We start from the raw sequence: 19,703 nt of genomic DNA, 5'->3' as shown, positions 1-19,703 counted from the left end.
ACTGCCTTTTTCGAAGATGAATTACAAGACAACTCAGAACTGTCTCAAGTAAGTTGAAACAGTTGGGTCCAAGTCAAGTATGAAGTTTTGTCAAGCATTTAAATCCAAAGTTAAATCCAAATCAAATCTCAAGTTTATGACTGTCTATAGCTCTGCGTGATTTGCATTCGATTTATATTGAAATGTTTTAATTTTCCTGATATTTTTTACATAAAGAAGAAAATTCTATTACCACCTGTCACTGAAATAACAACTGACAGTTGATGATCTAATTACCCAGTAGTAAACAGATGTATTTTTTCCGCTGTATAAAACATCTGCAAGACTGGGGGTAATTATTCTTTACTCTTCTGGAGGCAGCAAGAGAAGAAAGTGCCACCTATACAGAAACTCAAATAATAAATGAAATGTGATAAACATCTCAGTACTGCCCACACTGTTTGACTGACAAGTATTTTCTACAGTGGAAAACACCAGAGGTCATGTCCTCTCTGCATGTTTTTTCTGGAAATTTGGAAATTTTAGCAATCTGAGTGGAATTTAAATTCTAAAATTTAAAAACTTACACATGGTAGGTATTTTACATGCTGACTCCTATATTTTTAGACTCAGAATATACATATTTGACTACTTTTTGGCTAACAAAAAAAATAAAGAATTTGGTATTTCTGTAGAAGGTTTTAAACAGCCAGCAGCCTTTATGTTGGGGAATAAAATTTACAGAAAATATAATTAAACAGTTAACTGAATGAAAATCCAAATAATTAAAACATTTTACAGACTGTCTATTTGGTGTTCTGGCATGAGCAGAAAGATCAGGGTTTTGGGAGGACCTCAGTATTTCTAAAATCTTGGCAACTACAGCATAGACCATTTACTGTATGCTGATGTCACAAAAATTATAACCACAAAATCTCCAAGTTGTTTGAAAAGTGCTCTGAAGAGCAAAGTAATATATTTCTTGTAGCTCTTGGTCTAAATAATATAGCAGGACAATAATTTCACTCTCTGAAATAACATTTGGACAAAAATGCCAACAGCTGGAACAGAGTGAATGAAGAAAATCAGCACATTGACAGAAGAAAAAAAGAGCAAGAGCAATGGAGAGGAGTACAGAGAGTCACAAGGGAAAATTGAACTCTTTGGTTAATGTCAGTAATCAGGGAGCAAGTCTTCCAGGCATTGGCTGCCTTTCAAGAACAGCCCATTAGATGCCATTACCCGAGCCTCTCTGTCTCTCTTTTCTGTGGTTTGGGGCCATTTGTTAGTCACCAGGGCTATTGGGCTATTTATTGGAGATGATTCATTTGGGGCAACAATGCAATAGTGTTTTCAGTGTCACACTTGGATTAGCTGGTCCCTCGAACAAATACAATCACATCTGATGAAACAAAAAATTGTCTCTTGAGCAATAAGGAGCAGAAATTACATTGGCAATAAAGATGATGATAATGAATTAGAAAATGAAGATGATGCACACTGCAAATCAATTAAAAATAACAGTTAGAAGCCACACACACAGTCACTTCATGCTCACTTTGAATAGCACAGTCTCATTTTTAATATTGATTATTAATACAAATCTCACATCAGGACTGATTGTTTTTATCCAAATGGCTGCAAGGTAGCAAAAAATGAAAATTGTAGTGAGACGTATTTGTAATTATAAAAACAAAAAGAAAAAAACTGTAAAAGTAGAGGTAAAGTATCTTTTCGCAAAATGTACAGGAAATGTGAATTTGATGTGAAGGATTATTTTTAAGGGTCATTGCCAATAAAATAGGAAGATTTTGTTATTTTCCTGAAATTTCATCCAATGTCACATACCTTCTTAGACTCTTGTACATGTAAGGGTTAATCTAGCCAGACAGAGTATCTAATTCAGTCAGTAGAGCTATTTTTATATAAAACACTGGTGTCAGGCTTTGGTTGTTTAGACGGACAACAGACAAGCGAGTCAGCTAAAGACCTCAATTTCAGCCCTGAATAACTCACTGTTTCTTCTGTAATTGTTTTCTGGTTGTGGTGATGAGTTGTGGGGTTGTTGATTTTTGGATTTGACTCCATGTCTGTCTCTGTTTTAGCCTACATTTTGTGTGTAATCCAGTCAAATGCAGCAGTAAACCTGTTGTTTTTAGGTGTGGAAGTCTTATAAAACCAATAAATTAGGCTTTTTTTGTGGGGAGAATTTTGCTATTTATTTTCTTGCTGTGGCTTACAGAACTGTTACACTGATGATTACGTCTCTCTTGTTGCCCCCCTCTCCCCCCCAGCTTTCTTCATCTCTTCACCCCATCTCCTCTCCTCTCTCCTACTACCTGATTAGAGGGGTAATTGCCCGACTCAAACGAATCTCCAAGCTTGGGCTAATTACATTCTTCTCAACCAATCTCTTTCTTTTTTCTTCTCTTTTTCCCTTTTCATTCCCCTACACTCCACATCAGGTGCTCCTTTCTTTTCCTCAGTTAGCATGATTCACACCACATCACAGTTTTCTAAGCCACACAGGTGTTGAGAGACGCCCTTCAGTTTGTGCATCAGTACACATGCACAAACTAAAAACATAGTGAGACACACATTCTCTGATGCACAATACCTGTATACAATGTAAACGCACATACACACTTGCAAATATTTAACAGACACACAGTATGCAACATGTGTATACATGGGTGTCCAGTTATGTTTTAAAATGGGGGAGCAAACTTGGAAAGATACATGGGAGGTGGGGAGGGGTTGGTTCTGCATTTCTACACCCCCTAACTTTTTGGATTAACTCAAGAAACAGCTACTAGTCTACATTAGTTAGATTGAAGGTGCTATGAAAACCAAGAACATCATATCAAGAACAGTATATAATTGGGTAGATCAGGGCAGGAAATGATTATTAGAAAAAAATTTCATATTTGAAATTATATTTATAAAAACATTATGTAGCCTAAAATGGTGGTAGGTTGCAGGGTACTAGGCCATCTTCAAGGTCAAACAAGGACAAACAATTAATATAAATGAAATAGATTTACAACACATCACAATATGATTTGGATAATTAAACCTGGTTAAACAATGTTAAACCTAAGGGTTGATACTCTCAATACTCACAAGGCCATCTTCAAAGTCTGAATAATTCACTGCTGCAAGCTGCTGTTGTGCTGTGCTGCTCTGTCTTGTCTGTCTGTGCGTTGTCAGTCCTCTTTTTGTGCTGTGATGTTATCAGTTATCAAAGTGTCAGTTGTGTCTCGCAGTCAATGTGTGAGAGTTGGCATTCCTGTAAAATAGCCACGTTACGCTTAAAAGAGTCGACTCTGATTCAGTTTGTTTACATCTCCACAGCCGAATCCTGTCCAATCAGCGAGTAAACGTTAAGTGGGCGGGCTGGTAAAGTTCAACATTCACTCACAAATCGTTGCACATTTCAGCAACAGTACAATCCTACTTTTAGCTGGTTTAAAGTTTGGCTGGAGTCAGTGCGCCAAGCAGGTTCATTCAACATACGCTAGCCTATCTTTTCCTATGTTCTATTTTCAGTCAGTGATCGCAGTTAAGCTAAATGGCATGTTTCTCACCTTTGTAAACAGTCAGACTCCTTTGTGGATTGATAGACTGTGACTGACAGCCAAACCGTGCTATGGCAAACAATCAGCGACAGGTTTGACTGGACCAACTCAAAGGGTGGTCCAAAAATGTGTGATTTTTTTATTATTTCTTTTTCTCAGTTGCAGAAAATAGCAAAATGATCATTGATATAGGCTGCTTAAATATAATCACCTGATTGCGAGGACTGTATGATGATAAGTTTATTTTTAAAAAGACAAAAAGTGTGGTAGCAAAACCGTAACTTTGTTCCCCCTAATTGAATAATGGGGACACATTTGCGCCTATGTGTGTATATATGCACAGAGATCCACAAACAGCTACTTGTATACACATCAGTGTGGGGGATTTTCCATTCAAGCCAAAAAATACCCCTCAATAGCTGTATGCCATGAGGCAAATCACTTTCAAATGAAATTTTTTTCCTTGCTTATCTCAAAGTGACATCTTAAAAGGCACACAGTATGCACAAGTGCTGCATTTCCTCTTGTGGCAAAGGGCTTCTACACTGATTATTTTCTCCCTCTTTGCCTACCTTAGAAAGACATTATTGAGCTTAATGTATTGCTATTCTCAAGATTGATTACAAAGGCTAAATGATAGGCTTTTATCCTATGTTGAGGCTACGGCAGAGATGAGAACATAAACGTCACAGGCTTTCTTGGTGCCAGCCCAGCTCACAGGCTTCCCCTTCCTGCTGCCTGCAACAGATAATATTGCAGATTTATGGTGCAGATTGTCTCCTTAATCTCGTTGTTTATATCTACCCTTCCTCCAACCCCCTGCTTCTCCATCCCACCTCTACCCTGGTTCCTGCTGTTTGTCCAAAGGGTATTACCCCAGGACAGAGGCAGTTAGACAGAGAGAGCAAAGGAATGTGAAACTGATTTTCTGTTTGTGTATTTCAGAGAGAGAGAAAACATTTGGTCACAGTGTGTGATAATGTGAAAGAGAAACTGCGGGCATCCTCTAGTGTTTTGTATGCTGAATGTGTGTAATCATGTGTGATGCCAGGCAGCCATCTGTGTGTATGTTTGTGTGCTGTGTGTGTTTTTCTTTCCATTCAGCTATCTATCACCTCACATCATTCATCTCAAGCTAACCCAGTCATTTCTGTCCTAGTGGGAGTCACAGACCTCACTTATAGCATACTCAAATACCTTCTGTGGCCCACAGTCTCTGTCATAACCAATGTGAAAGGCTGTATCCTCAAAATGGGCTTTCATTGCTAAAGAAGGGGAATGGATGAGATTGATATGAGCAAGTCTGTTGTATACTGAGCTTTGCTTCAGAAGTATATGGTGCAAGAATTTGAGTATTTTTCTACTGTGGTATCTTAATGACCCATAGCCTGAACTTCTATGAACCTGCAAGGCTTTGGCTCTAGATTCTGCTTCTGTGTTTTACCAACATTTTGTATATACGCCATTGGAAAGGTGACAAAGCTCCGGATACCAGGACTAATTTGTTTGTGCTGTTTGGTAGGCGAGTGCATTTGCAGGATCTGCAACAAATGAATAAGTGACACTAATATTGATTATCTTTCACATTTACAAGCAATGACTTTTAAACGTCACTATCATTAAATTGATATAAGGGCTCCATCCAAAGTAGGAGGTCGACAGAGTGGAGTAGAGTGGGCAAGAGACCAGCACCAGACCACATCTCACCCAGCTGACCAGCTCTCCAGAGCTTCGGGTGTGTCCCGAAGGATTTATTTTTTATATTTGATATTTTTTATTTAATCTTTATTTAGTCAGGCAGTCTCATTGAGATTAAGATCTCTTTTCCAAGAGAGATACACCGGCAGCTGCCGATGCTGCTGTTTCTGCTCTGTACAATCAAACCAGCCCGTTGTTTGATTCTCTCCTGAATCAGAAAACAGGGAAGAGCAGGTGAAGAATGATGGAGAACAGAGCAATGATTTCTGAGCTTATTTTTTTCAAGAGAAAATAGAGGAACAAATGGTTTGCTACTGGAAACATTACATGATTTTGAATACAGGGAAATATATTGAAACTAGCAGTGCACTCCCCAGTACTGTGAAAAATCTATCTAAAGTTTACATGGACAAATAAATATCAAGGCAAAAAATGCATATAAGATGTTCTGGATCAGGATATCACCTGTATGCACATGTCCTGCCATTGTGTCCACTCCTTTTTTCACTACCTGCCAGCATTCGACAAAAATGTGTGGTGGTGAGAGTGGATCAAACTAGGCAGACTCTTTGATCATGTTCCTACTGGCATGTTATTGAGGTAAATCAAAAAAGTAAATTAAAAGCAGTCAGTGATTTTTTTTATTTTTTGAATGATGCTTTTAGCTGCTGTCGGATGGTATCCAAGTAGATAATGGCTTGATTAGTGATGTGGTGCTTTACAGCTTGTTTCTGCTGTTATGCAAACACTGGACAGTGAAGGATTTGGCATTGTAAAGTGAAATATGTTATTTGTCACTTGGCAGAAAGCTCTTTTGTCAAATACTAAAGATTAATATACACCTCTGCTGTGTGCTTCTGTTTGTGTGTGTGTATGCCATGTTAACAAGTATCTATCATGCCTGCTTGTATGTGAATTGTTTCGTATAAATGTGTGAGTATGTGAATAAACTTATTTTCTTTGATGTTAATGTACTAGTCACACCTGTGACGCAGTTAGGACTCTGTTTTCTGTCACAGTTTTTTTTTGTGCTCTTTTGGACATGCTGGACTAAACATCCTTTCCAAAAAATAAACCTTCAGTACAGTAGTTCACTGTTACACAGTCAGAGCCATGTCAGGTTCATGGGGACTGTATATGTCTCTTAATGTGCATGGTTTGCTTTAGTAATAACATCGGTCACACATATTGTACACTTCCTCAATCATGTTTAATTTAAGCCCTGACACTTGTGGTACAATAGACAGTAGGTTTTAGCTTTCATTCTTCTCTTGAATTATGTCAGAAAGAAAGAGTTATGATACAACACATATTATTGATACTGGAGGGGGTTACTTTTTATGAATGATAATCATGAAATGCATTATATGAAGAATGAATATTCATATAAAGATGATCTGTTGATGGTAACTTATTGCTTTGTGACTTTCAGATCATTCTATGAATAAAAGCAGAAAGTTTAAAATATAAATCAACTACAGGTACAGGTACAGGATGCCCACCGCATCGCTACTGGATAAGCTCAACATCTTTTATGCTTGGTTCGATGTGGACAACACAGCGCCCACCATTTGTCCACATGTGGGTGGGGAGGCTGCCATGTTGACCCTAGAAATGTCCCATGTGAGACGATCCTTCAAAAGTTTCAACCTCCACAAAGCTCAGGGGCCAGACAGTATCCAAGGCCTGGCTCTCAGGGCATGCGCTGATCAACTGGCAGAGCTGTTCACCAACATCTTCAACCTCTTCCTGAGTCAGTCTGTGGTCCCCACCCCATTCAAGGCACCCACTATGGTTTCCTGTCCCCAAGAAACCAGTGGCCTCTTGTTTAAATGATTACTTTCCTGTCATCATCATGAAGTGCTTTGAGCACACACTTTGCTTAGTCAAAACCCTCATCTGCTACTCCCTCTCTGACACCTTTGACCCTCTTCAGTTTGCATACAGACCAAACAGGGCCATGGATGATGGCATCACATTGATGCCACACACTGCGCTTACCCACCTGGACAAATGGAGTACATATGTGAGAATGGTCTGTGAGAGTGCTTTGATCTTGGATGGAGACCTCCATCTGCAGCTGGATATTTGACTTCCTGACTGGCAGGCTCCAAGTGGTGATTGCTGATCGTCAACACAGGTGTACCACAGGGCTGTGTCAGCTCACTCCTGTACTCCTTGTTCACTTACTACTGTGCTGCACAGCTCCAATGTCAGCATTAAGTCTGCTGATGGTGCAACCATCCTGGGCCTCATCACAGACAATGATGAGATGGCCTACAGGGTGGAGGTGAAGACACCAAGCAGCTGGTGCTAGGACAACAAACTCTAGAAAACTAAAGAGATGATTGCGGACTACAGGAGACAGCAAGGGGGTGGACCTGCGAAAGGCACACAGCATCATCAAGGACCACAGCCACCCAGCATGAAGACTGTTCTCCTTGTTACTGTCTGAAGAATAGAATAGAATAGAATAGAATAGAATAGAATAGAATAGACTTTAATGTCCCTGTGGAGAAATTTGTCACGTGCGTTCTGTAACTACAAGATAGTACAATAAATAAGGGATACAAATACAGGCATAAGGCATAAAAAGGCTTTCATTTTTGGGCTTGCCAATTTCAGGTGTGAAGAAAAAGTCTTAATCCTCAGCATTAGTAAAATCCATACTAACACTACAAAACACTGTTAAGCTTTAAGTCTAAGTGATCAGTAACACTGTAAGAGGACCAGACTTGAGTATTTATATATATTTTACCAACTCCCAGAGCAAGCCTTGCAGGTTGTGTGTGTGTTCTTAAAATGAACTAATCAACTAGCTACAGCGCTGTTCCAAGTTCTCATTTTCCAACTCAACTTTTAGGATAATGCTACTTGCTTTTGATTTTTTTCCCCCACCTATTCTTAAGTGCTTTCACGTACAGAGATTTTAGTCTCTACACTGCCGGTAAAGTTACTTGTGGGTGGAAAATCTACCAAAGTATTGCTGCAGTCTTTTAAAAGCATCAAGTTAACATGTTCAATTGAAAGCAGAAGCAGAAGTATGATAACAAGGCTATTTGTGTAAATAAACAAGCCTAAAAAAACAAACCAAAGATAATAGCCAGACAGCCAAGCTGCAGTATAAGTTGAAGATACCAGTAAAAGGTCAGAGACTGGTCCACTGAGAGTAAAAAGGATTGGTGTTCAAGTCAAAGAAAAAATCCAAGCCCTGAATAGTCTCCTACTTATCATTAATACTACTGTGGTCAGTAAATGTCAGGAAAGACTTTTGTGGTTTGCCCACTTTCTGTCTACCTGCCACTTTTATTGTTGTTTATTCACCTCAGTTAGTGATTTCCTGCTTCACCGCGAGTGACTGCAGACACCCCCTGAGGATGGACCTGAACTTATTGCTCTCTTTACCTACATATTTATAAGCCTCAGTTGAACAAGAGCACGACAAGAATTTTAAAAAATACTTTACTCAAAGTGAAACGTATGCTGGCTGCATTTCACTGCAGTTTTGTAATAGATGACTCGTTGTACGATAGTTGAGTGATGATGGAACCTAAAGAGAATATACAGTGTATACTCCAATGCATACCTGATTGACAGGTGTGTATGAGAATGAAATCAACTGAAAAGAAAGTAGTCCCACACTGTCCACACTAATAAGTCTATTTCAAATTGTGACGTTTTGATCATGAAGCTAAATAAACTTATTAGTGCTGACAGAATACAGGAGATCACTGCTTTTTTGCAGTGATCTATGAGGAATCTATTGCTCTTTGGTTCTTTTTGTCTTACATCAAAACCATTGATACCAAACCATGGTCATAATTACAGCTACAACTAAAGATTATTTTTGTTATCAATATTTTCCTGGTTAATTGTTAGGCCTATAACATGTCAGAAAGTATTGAAAAACACCCATCATAAGTTCCCAGAGCCCAACTTTATGTCTTCAAATGTTTTGGTTTCTTTTTTTGTTTTGTTTTTTTGTCTGTCCAACAATCCAAAATGCAAAGATATTCAGTTTCCTATCACAGAAGACAAAGAAAACTAAAACATATTCCCTTTGTAGTAGCTGGAACCAGAATACCGAATGCCGAATATTTTTATGTCTAGCAACTAATCGATTAATCGAGTAATTGTTGCAGCTTTAGTCATAACAATATCATGTGTTGTCAGTGTTACCAATGTTACATCACAACAACATGTACACAGAAATGCAAGATACATCATGACAAGCCATTTTTAAGTGTTTTTATTTTCGATAAAACAAAGCAAAGAGCTGTTCAGGAGTTTTAGACGCAACTGTGTCATTTAGTAAAAAATAAAATGTCTTTTCAGGGAAAATAGAAAATAGATTGGATATGTGGTACAATCAAGAAAATAGGAAAAAGTTTGAGTAGAAAAATAGAAAGCAGTGAAATGATAAATGAGAGAGGAAAATCAATCAATTTAAGTTAACTACTCTCTATTAATTTGTACTCCACATGTCCAGCTTGGAGAGGGGAGATTGAAACTTTATCGACAAAAGCTTGTACCTCATTTTCATTTTCCTCTTTTGTTAGAGTCTATGGAACTGGCCATGTAGGGTTGACAGCACATAATAGGATTCAGGATAAAATCACATACCTTCCTGGCTATACGGTACAGTGGTAAATGTGTAGTTATATATAATACCCAAGGACTAATGAATAACAAAGTCTTGGCTTAAAAGGTATCTTTTTATGGGTTACTCAATGAATCCTGTAGGAAAGCTCAGCATGCTCACATGAATTCAGTATGATTCATGTTTTAAGTAGTGATGGTTATAGGTGTTGAAATGCCCAATACTGTATGTGAGGCACTCCAACTGGACTGCACAATGGTTCATTGGGAATAAAGGTTGCAGTTGCAAGGTCTTTTTTCTGTGTGTGTATGTGTCTGTTTGTGTGTGTCTCTGTGTGTGTGTGCATGTATGTTGTGTGAAGTGGCCCATTGCCAAATAATGTGCACTCTGATGTCCTTGTTTGTCCAGAGGTTGAAGGACAGACCAGTGATGACCTCACTCACCACAGGGCACCACTTTTCAGCCTTTATTGATCTATCTGTGTGGTTGTGTGTCTGTGTGTGTTGGTGTGTGTGTATGTGTGTGTGTGCGCGTGTGTGTGACAAGGACAAGGACAGGGACAGCTGCGTAATCACGCCTTTTCCCACTCTCTTTATTTCACATTGTCTCTTCCTCTTTGTTTTATTTACAATTAACAACCTGAATTATCTCTTCAGTGTGGGTTCAATACACATATCTCTTCTCTAATAACACCATTGAGGTAATTCAGTTAAAAGGATAGGACACCTTATTTGCAATATAGCCTTTGTTTCTGTGTTCGTGCACCTGCTCTCATTGTCAAAGTAACTGAGGCAGCCATAGTTGGGTATCACTATGCCTGGATTACTGCTGTAATAATCTGTGATAGAATCAGAGTATTATACACTGTCTGTTATTATGTCGGTGCTCTGGCTTAGAGTCAACCAGATAATCTAATTGAGAGCACTCTTTTCTCTACCTCTCCTATTTCATCAAATTAGCTCTCTGGCCTGTGTGTGTGTGTGTGTGTGTGTGTGTGTGTGTATGTGTGTGTGTGTGTGTGTGTGTGTGTTTCTTTGACCACCATAGGTCACCTGTGCCATTCTTTGCTTCAGGGTTATGACTACCTTTAAGCACAGTTTAAGGTTATGTCAGCCCAGCCCCCTCTTTTCCTATCGATAATCTACACATCTGTACTTCTCAGGGGGTTCTGGGCCTTTATTTGCCTCTTACATGAGATAACACAGATACTTAAGTCACCCATGAAAGGACAATCAAAGTCAATTGTGATGCTCCGTTATGGCAGAATCTCCCAGCTAGAGTCCTACTAAAAATTTACCAGTTTAAAAATGTTTCATGACTTACATGTTGTTATGTTATGGGTATTATTGTTGATATGTTGTGCATCTTGTCATCTTGTGCATTATGTATACATTTCCAATCATAGATGTACAATTAATAATTATTTCCGGTCAGCGTATTTCAAAAAGTGCACTTGCATCTTAGAAATTATATCATCACCCCTGCGTTGAAACCCTGAGGCTGTAGCCAGGATTAAAAACAGCTGACGTCATGACTCCAAAACACCCCTATCCAACACACATTATTCTGACCAGTTATGAAAAAACAAGATTTTATTTAAATGCTTTATTAATTCATTCATCTGTTAAAGTATATTTCTCTATCAGTGTTATTATTTGTTTAGATTCAGTAACATTTCTCTGAGCTTCCCCAAGATCAACATCAAAAATTCAATTTTATTTAGTAATCTGCTTAATCCATGTAATAAAAGTAGGATGTAATTAGTATAAGTAGTTAGTATTCGTATTAGTATACAAGACACTAATATATGATATTTAGAGACCGATTATAATCCTGTATGCTTAATGCTTATAGAGGCATCTTTCCTTGAAGAAGAGAGTGAGCAGGAGGATGTAATGGAGACAAAATAGAACCAGGGGAGATGATAAAGGTGAGGGAAGTGAAGGCTGCTATCAAGCTAGTGAGAATGATGAGAGGGATGAAGAGAAAGAGAGAAAAAAGTAATGGAGAAAAATATTTGCCAGATGACCATGTCTGTGACTGTGTCTTTTTCCATTGTCTTGAAATACAACATTCCTTTCTCAGTGTAGAGGCCAGTAAGCTTTTTCTTACGCCCAGGGCATAATAAAGACTTTAAACATTCCAAGCAAACCTCACAGTACAAATATCCCACAGTGTTTGTACAGTATGTGAAGAAAAGAGGGCTGGAATATGCTGAGATTTCAGATGCAGACTGAAGAATGCAGTATCACAGTTATTGAGTAATACTAAATGTGGTATAAACAGTCCATTCAAATCACATTCTACAATGCAAGAGTATTTTATTTGTATTTATTAGGACAGTGGATTTTTTAAGCAACAGAAAGGGGCACCCTTATGGCAAGGCTGGTAGACTGGAAAATTTGTTGGAGCAGACTATCACCCTTGAGGCTTGTAAATCTTTCCGCCAAGCCAACAACTCCCTCCTCTAGCGCTTTGAGAAGCTCCATAGAAATAATGAGATACTTTGCTGACACATCGAAACCCCCTGCCAAAACATAGAGGTCCTTACGGACAATGATGCCCCCCCATAGAGGCTCTTCAGAAACAGATCGGTAACCTCTGCCATAATGTTGGCCTTTTCAACTGTGAGCGTGCTCTGACAACCCAAATTCAGACAAACAACCTAGAGGAAATCTTTACAATGAAAATAAACTGCTGAAAGAAAAGACATCAGCAAGGTCCTCCAGGAAGAGAATAACATGATAGTAGAGCTGGGTGATATGGCAAAAAATATAATGATAATTGTTTCCATATTGGTCAATATTGATATTTATCACAATATATATATGCTGCCAATTTGAAGAGTATCCTGATAATCACTGAAGCCTGAAGAAACCAGAAGGTTCATTAGCTGAATTTTAGAATATAGTTTATTAACATAAAAAATAGAATAACATAATGTAAACATTTAACCGTGCAAACATGGCTTGGTATAGAATATATTTTGTTATAAGAATATATTGCATCTTAACATAAACATTTAACTTTGCAAAGATGCTTTATCTGCCTCAACAAAACAACAGAAGTTAGTTTGCCTTGTAACTTATTAAAATAATGTAAATAAAACTAAAAGCTGTGACTACTATCACATCAAATTCTTTTGGCAGGTCAGCGACCATCTCAAATGTTTTAGAAGAGCAACCAAGACAAAAAAGTAAACAAGTGGATCACACAAGTGGATAGAGTACATATTCTGCTGTAACCTTTTCATTTATTCATTTATCTTACTGACTATGCTTTTTTCTGTGCTTAGTTCACATACAGAAATAATAATAACACTGGTGTTCGTGGGTAACTGGCCTTTCATTGCTACTCTGTTTACTTAGCTTCAAGCTTAGCCTAGCTTAGCAGTTAGCTTCATGCATTCGCAGTAAAAGCAGCCTCGTTGAAACGATGGCGTGTGATGACTGTTCCGCCGTTGCAGATAGGATGTCTCTACTAGAGAGAAATGTCCATGAGTTAGAGCAGCTTTTTTCTGCTAGCATTATTTTAGACGTGATGGGCACTCCAGATATGTAGCCCTGCTAATGATAGCACTAACATAGCTAGCATCAGCTTTGCTATGCAGTAAGAAATATGGGCGTTTACTTTAACATGCAAGCCAAAAACTGCAGACTGACTGGCTGTTGTCACGTTTATTCTGCTATGTGATAGGCTGTTAGATCTATCTATATTGAGTAAAAAATGTCCAAAGTTTATCATTGTTATCAACATAAATTTTATTGTGATCCCGTATCAAGATAATTTTATCGCCCAGCCCTACATGAGTCTCAGATTTCAACATGAAATTCAAAGCCTGGGAGGCAGAGAAGGAAACTTAGCTCCAGGTCATAGATGACCTGAGAAAAGAGCAGGTCTCGAGCAGCAGTGACATTGAAGATCATCACAGGAGAGAGGGTTTCCTGAAGCTTTTCAAGAGAAGGAGACCTTGCACTAGGACAAACAGACACTGAAAAGAGATATAGTTGAGCTGTGATGTGGCCTGCAAGAACGAAGTGACGGAGGATAAAGAGCCAATGTGCCAACACATGGAGGACTTGAGCAAGAAGTTCTGGAGCACTGACAACTGCTTGAAGCAAAGACAGCCCGAATCAAGAGTTATATTTTGCTGCCACTGAGACAAAGGATACATTTTGTCAGGAGCTGGAAGAGGTCAAAATAGTCAAAGGCTTTGATGAGCGGCTCAGAGTTAAGCAAGGAGGTTGCATCACAGAACGAAATGAGTAATGTTCTTGTGCAATAAAGGACTTTGAAGAGCAAAGGTTCCTATGTGATGATGCCATATTTTTTTTTAAAACAGGGGAGTCAGATGATAAAGAGAAGGGACTCCATCAGCTGATTGCAAAAATAAATAAATAAAACATCAGCAAACCAACAACAGCAAGTTGGGTGACTGAAAATTTCAGAGATGTATCAGTTTCTTTACTCAAGGAAGATCAAGGAAAACAAAGGAGAAGAGGGGGTCCGATAGAGACAGTGAAGGTACAGTACCAACAGGGAAGTGAGTCCCACGGGTGTAAAGAAAGACAAACAGGAATATTTGTGGTAATAATGACAAACTGTTTAATTGATCCTGTTGAAAGTTTTCTGTCTGCAGAGGTAACATTAGCTAATGTCATAGATTAAGGACTGTCAAGACAAGCTGCTGCTCAGCCCTGAATGTCCGGAGAGGTGATTAGACTAGAGGTGAGAGATTAAGAGACTGACTTGATGTGCTGCTATAGATTAAGAGGTGATTGACTTGATGTTCTACTATAACTGAAGGATTCAGACAATTCACTGATATTGTCAGCAGTCGGTCAGTAACCGATTGCTATCTAGCTATAATGTACGGGAAGGAAAAATGACATGCAGTCTGCTGACCCTACGTTGTTTATCGAACAACAGGCTCATCAATGTATTATTAATTTGGGCAGCAAAAACACAATCCTCACTAACATTGTAAATATCAAATTGTACAGTGTGGTGTTTCAAACCATCTTTGGCCATGCAGACACCAGTTTGCAAGACCCCTTTACTCGGTAATATCCAACAATTTCATTTTGTAGTTTAGCTAACTCACAAAACAAATGTTCATATAAATCTTAAAACGAGAAGCCTGCTGACTGATCCTGCAATTGATTTTATGATACACAATTGGGTACAGGGAAGTTGTTGTTGGACATTTTATGTTTTAAGGGGATTGGGAAAACAAGTGCAGACAAGGACAATGTAAATGTCACCTCTCTCTATAAAATATAGTAATAAAGAAACACAAAAACATACAGAGATACATACTATAGGTGGGTCAAACCAAATCAAAGTATGATAAGCTTTTTCAATGACAAAAATGCTTTAACAATCATCTATGTACTCTATTTTTAGTTGTATCCTATTACTGTACTGTCTTTACTTCTTGCAACTGCAATAGCCTCCTCTTGCAATGAATAATCTGATTTAATCTAATCTATGAGCAGCTAAGGAAATGACTTCCCTTCAGATGCGTCCTGCACAAATACATATCAGTGCACATCCTCTCGTTCCTCTTGTTGTCTGACACCACTGCGACCTACCTCCCTCCAACTACCTGTGTAATGGGTTTGTTCAGTTTGTTCCCTCTGTTGCTTCATCCCATTTACTCACAGGTCTTCAACTGTAATTGTGTTTTTGAATTGCTGTCGTCTTCGCTTCACACAGCATGAGAACGTTTTTTTCACACGTTAATTGTTCCAGGTCAGTTGTTATTGTTCAGAGATTTTGAGTTTGCTGTGCCCACATGGACCCGATAGGTTGGAAAAAAATCCAAGTTAAAATCATTAGCCTGGCAATAGAATTTGGCACAACACTCGCTGCTGGCATCCAGTGTGGTGCTAGCTAATCAGTGTTGGAAAGACTGCTAAAAATAACATCTGATTGTGAAACCAGAGCGTTCCTGGGTCAAACTCTATTCTTAGATCATTAAGAAGTTTTAAGTGTTGCACAGTAATTAGATCTAATTGTAGAATGTGGGTATGTTGTATTTTTAACTGCTTTTTTAACCCTTAATTAGTTCAGGGGCTTCCTGTATATTGCTATTCTGTTTTCAGCAACTCCTTTACATTAATGTAATTAAACATATTTGACTTTGGGTAGCTGCTGTCTATAGTTTTCTACTGTTGGACACAGACAGCTTGGGGTTAAATGGTTTGCTCAAGGCTACCCTGATGGCAGTTGGTAGAGATGAGAAACCCCTTTTCCACACTGTTATTTGTGAAACTGTTGCAGGGATTTAATGCACTGCCTTCAAAATTGCTTTTGCAAACTCTACCACTGCCTTGAGGTTCACAACTTTATCTGAGCGTGTACACTTAATGTGTGTGTGTGTGTGTGTGTGTGTGTGTGTGTGTGTGTGTGTGCATGTGTGAGTGTGTGTGTCTTTGTAGCTCACAGAGACAGACAGAAAGCCTTTTTTAATCTCTAGCCTGCATGACTCATCTGACATGGGAATTCAGTGACCTTTGAAAATCTGGTTTTTACCTTATTAGATTGTTGTAAGTGAATTACTGGCATTTGATGACCTTGTTATGAACTGGAGACAAGGTGGACAACACAGGTAATCTCTCCCATCATATAAAACTGCACTTTACCCTGTTAGATAGTATACAATCGAGCAATATATTCGATTGGAGGGGTGTTTGGATGTTGGTAAAAAAAACCTTTAACATTTCCAAAAGTGCAATGGTTGCAGTCCAAGTGGTTGAAATTTCTTTCTCCTCCCCCTCCAGGTGGTCTGAATTTCTGTGCTGACACACTACAGATTCCTTTATTGCCACTTTATATTCATCAAATAAATTAAATGTATCAATAATTTATGTGATGATGAGTGCAAAAGAATAAGAGGAAGAGCAAGAAGGGATTATACAGTGTGTTTGTCTGCTCTAACAGAAGCCATAATGTTACTCTAGCTGTAGCATTAGTATGCCTGACTGACCTGGCTACCTATAGTATAGGGTTAGTGTCATCAGTGTAATTATTCCAAGAAGGAAACCTCCCTGTTAGTTCAGAGTGCATATTTAGGTATTGAATTTTATGAAGGCAGTAGATGGTTTTGCACAAGTTACACTTGTATTGGCTGATTGGCATCTGTTGTTTCGTATAAGCTTTACAACCATTGGCTCATTCACTGCTGTGTGGCTAGTAACATCCACTCATATCCATGTAGTGGTACACTGGTGACATTATGATCACTTAATCACTACTCCTCATGATGTTTTATGGTACAGTTGATTCAGCTAAGATTTAATTTTCATGTATGTTTAAGAGGGATTAGCTCCCAGGAGAATCCTTTTTGCAGCTCAGGTTCTTTTAGAGCTCCATTAAAGAGAGGAGGTTTTTTCTGCCAAACCTAACTGTGCAATTTTTTTTTGCTATAAATGGTCAATTCCTTGACGCAAGTGTCTCTGACTGAAGTGTGGTAGACAGAAATAGTCTGATATTATATTGTACTGTACTATACTAGGGCGAGCTAGCTTCCTTGCAATAGAAGAATTCCATATCTTCCACATTGATCATCAAGGATGCTAACATCTTTGCCTGAGACCTGTATCCTCAGTCTTTTTTGCATCATTATATGACACTGATTATCATGTATGAAGCCATCAAATATACAGCTGATTAAGCTGCCACAGTTATGACTGTAAACTGCATATGTATTGTTCCAGATTTGAAAGCTTGACAGGTGTAGCATCAGTAAGGGGACAGGGCTTAGCAAAAAGTCAACTATATTCTTCTCACAAATTATTTTACCTGAAAATATGCCTCACTTTTAGGAAACTAATATACTAATATATCACTAATCTAGTTACTAGTTACTAATACGGCCTGGTTGCAGACCTCTGAATCATCTCAGAGTTGTGTCAGCGATTCAAAAATGTGTCATGTAGACAAAAATTTTCACTTTTCAATGAAATTCCACGTTTGCAATTGTCCAATTGTTTGTCTGTTGAATATGTGCTCAGTGTCATTTAAGGGTACCCATAATGGCAAAGTCCCCCTGTTGACTTGACAGCATGTTGTCACCAAGTCACAAATCCACATACAATTTCTCTCTCACTCTGTCCCTTGTAGACCTGCCCAAGCCATGGGACGCATATTTTAATCTTTTGTATTACATAACTCGTGCACCACTGCGCGTTAGGGATTATAGTCCAGCACTGACACATGTCATGAGCATGTTTGACAGCACGGCTAGTACTGTAGGTATGGTCACTGAAGGGAAATTAAGGAGGGGATTTGTATGTGAGATTAGAGATGCAATGGTGTTTATTTTGTTTTATGGTGTTTGGTTTTAATTCTTGAGTTTCAAAGCTCTCAGAATCACACAGTAGAATAAATTACCAGGAATTTCTTTTAGTTACCTTGACAGAGAAACATATTGTCAGTATGTCGATAGTGTTCTAACACATATGGTACAGGGACAAGGGGTTGTCATGATGTCCATATAGTGGAAGACATACCACAGATAGAGGGATATGAATGTTCCATGATTGTGTATGTTCATCCTTTCCCCGTGTGAATTGTTGGAGTGACAGGAGCTGTACAAATCCTCAGTGAGGTCAATTAGTGCAGTTGGCTTGTTTCGTGTCAGGCCACTGAACTTTGATTACACACCAAGGTTCTTGTAATTTCAAATATCTAACTGTCTGTTGCATTTTAAAAGACTCGAGTTGCTGTGCGGTAGTGTGTTGCACGTTTGATAGAGCTGCTTCACTCTGCTGGCTTTGCTAATCAAGTATAACAGAGGGAATAACACAGGCCTATTATCTGGGTGCTACGGTTGCATTTCAAGCTATTTATGCAAATATGAACTACATGTTGCTTTGCCTTGGTGGTTTTAGATAATGTACTTCCTTCACTTACCACAAATTAAAGTTTTAGGGAGCTTTTAATGTGGTGAAAACAGATGAAGTCTTTCTCTTAGGTTTAGGATATCAAAGGACAGGTATCTTGATTTCACACACTGATATTACAATTTTGGTGTACTGCTGACTATCTAGATCTATAATTGAATGACACTTATTAACACTATACTGCATTTTAAACCAAGTGGGTAGCTTCCAGTCTGAGAAGTGCAGAAGTGCCTTAAATCTGCATTCTTTCTGGTGGCTAGCAGGGGGCAACTTCACTGGCAAAAAGAAGTCTGTTTGTATAGAAGTCTATGGGAAAATGACCCTCTCTCCACTTGATTTATTACCTCAGTAAACACTTTCCTAATGAGTTTATGGTCTCAATCGCTAGTTTCAAGTCTTCTTCAATACAGCCTGATGTTCATTTTGTAAATAATGGTCCCATTTAGAGTAAAATAGACGATAAAGCAGGGTATGCTTTAGGACATGGCTATCCTGTGATTGACAAGTCGCTACCATGGTGACAGCATTGATCATGTAATGTAACCATGGTGTAATCCCAGATTCACAGAGTAAAGGCATAGCTGTAGCTGTTGCTATTTCAGTGTGTTTCAGTTCATGAAAGTTAATTGTAACATTTTGGTCACCTAAAAAAGTCTTGTTCAGTGTTTGGTTGTACTAAAAGACCCTCTAAGAAGTCGGCTGTCCAGTTTTTCCGGTAAGCACATTTTGTTTTAATGGTTTTAAGCCAATTTTTTGCTAGCGAAAATTAGCATTAGCATTATCACAGGTAATCATAGATTGTAAATGCACTGTGCTAACTGGCGCTAACCAAGCTAGCAGCTAGCACTAGAGTCAGCACCACCCTCTCGTCCAAATATGGTCACTTCTGGCTCCAAAAATCAAAGATGGCAACGCTCAAATCCAAGATGGCGACCGTCA

General features: G+C 38.6%; 1 protein-coding gene across 4 annotated transcripts in view; it reads left to right on the top strand.

Annotated features, from left to right (window-relative positions):
- Window positions 1-19,703, top strand: part of pde1cb (phosphodiesterase 1C, calmodulin-dependent b) — a 108,998-nt gene that overhangs the window by 51,531 nt on the left and 37,764 nt on the right. The window contains exon 1 of one of the 4 annotated variants that reach the window (XM_042428108.1): window positions 19,399-19,479. The exons of the other annotated variants lie outside the window; for them this stretch is intronic. The gene's annotated coding sequence lies outside the window, so the exon portion shown is untranslated. Of the gene's footprint in view, window positions 1-19,398; window positions 19,480-19,703 lie in introns of those variants that run through there. 4 annotated transcript variants of the gene reach the window in all.

The sequence above is a fragment of the Thunnus maccoyii genome, chromosome 12 (assembly GCF_910596095.1).
Source record: "Thunnus maccoyii chromosome 12, fThuMac1.1, whole genome shotgun sequence".
NCBI classification, from domain to species: Eukaryota; Metazoa; Chordata; class Actinopteri; order Scombriformes; family Scombridae; genus Thunnus; species Thunnus maccoyii.
Note: the sequence above shows the minus strand (reverse complement) of the source record. Positions and strands in the feature narration are given on the sequence as shown.